Raw genomic sequence first — 1,799 nt, 5'->3', positions numbered from 1 at the left:
ATAATGCCAAATATATATTTATTTATTTTTAATTATTATTGTGCGGATCTGCAGATCCGTGGATCGGATACGCGGATGCAGAGCAGATATCCGCGATCCGATCCTTAAAGGATGCGGATCGGATCGGATCCGCAATTTTCGGATCGGATGCGGATGTTTACCACGGATTTATGGATATAATTCGATCCATGAACACCCCTAGCTGCTGATAAGTATTGACCAACTTTTTTATTCCTTAAATAATTTGAGTTCTTTTTTTAGTTTAACTGAGATTCATTTAGATCCAAAAATGAATTCGATGTGTTTTTGTTAATGATAGAGTCTTTTTAATTATTTGTTCAAATCTGAACTAATTTCGGTTTATTTGTGTGCTAATTAAGGTTCACTTGATGTTGCTGATAAGTATTGACCAAATTTTTTATTCCTTAAATAATTTCGGTTCATTTATTAGTTTAATTGAAGTTCATTTGGATCCAGAAATGAATTTGATGTGCTTTTGTTGATGATTGAGTTTTTTTACTACTCGTTCAAATTTAAACTAATTGAATGGAATGGAGTGGAATAATCTAATGCAATTGAATAAAGTGATAATGAATAATTTCATTCTTCTTTGCTAAAAAATTTTGTCAATACTTATCAGCAACATCAAGTGAACCTCAATTAAAACAAACACATCGAATTCATTTTTGGATACAAATGAACCTCAAATAAACTAGGAAATGAACTAAAATTACTTAAGGAATAAAAAATTTTGTCAATACTTATTAGCAGCATCATGTGAACCTCAATTAACACACAAATGAATCGAAATTAGTTCAGTTTAGACAAGCAGTCAAAATGACTCAATCATAAACAAAAACACATACAATTTATTTTTGGATTCAAATGAACCTCAATTAAATTAAGAAATAAATTGAAATTACTTAAGGAATAAAAAATTTGGTCAATACTTATCAGCAGCATCAAGTGAACCTCAATTAATTCACAAATGAAACGAAATTAGTTCAATTTTGAGCAAAATGTTAAAAAGACTCAATTATCAACAAAACACATCGAATTCATTTTTGGATCCAAATGAACCTCAATTAAAAGGAGAAAAAGGAAAAATGCAGCAATAACAGCAACAATAATAAAAGAATGACGATTGAGAGAAAACATGCGAAGAAGAAGGAAGAAGAAGAAGAAGGAATGCGAAAACGAAGAAAGAGGAAAGCGAAGAAAAAGAAGGAAGAACACGAAGAAGAAAGAACGTGAAGACGAAGACGAAAAAAGATATGTTTTGCGTTATTGAAACGCACGTGTACGCTGATGTGATGAAAGTAATTTTTGTTGAATTTGGGTCAACTTGGTTAAATTTAGTTACCAAAATCACTAGAATATATAACTGGACTAATATAAAAATTATAAATATTAACAACCATTCGTATTAAAATCAAATTCAAATGCTTGTGAATGAGAAAAAACTAATGAAAGAATTATCGACACATGAAAGGAACTGTAAATGAAATAAATAATAAAAAAAATTGAAAAATAACACCCAATGAAGTTTTAAAAACAAATCATAAAGGCTCTGATTTTGAAAAAAAAAATTACATGTAAAAAAGGATTGAGCTATTAGACAAATTAAGTTGGACGCTGAATTTTTACTTTGGAATTTGACATATAGCTAAAAGTGAAAATATAATTCAAGTTTTGGAGTTACTGGAGTCTGGAGGCCAAGTAAAATGCAAAGAACCAATGAGAGTTTTAACTATAAATGAATATAATAAATTAAAAATATTTGATAATAAAAAAAATTA

The sequence above is a fragment of the Arachis ipaensis genome, chromosome B04 (genome assembly GCF_000816755.2).
Source record: "Arachis ipaensis cultivar K30076 chromosome B04, Araip1.1, whole genome shotgun sequence".
Classification (NCBI taxonomy): Eukaryota; Viridiplantae; Streptophyta; class Magnoliopsida; order Fabales; family Fabaceae; genus Arachis; species Arachis ipaensis.
Note: the sequence above shows the minus strand (reverse complement) of the source record.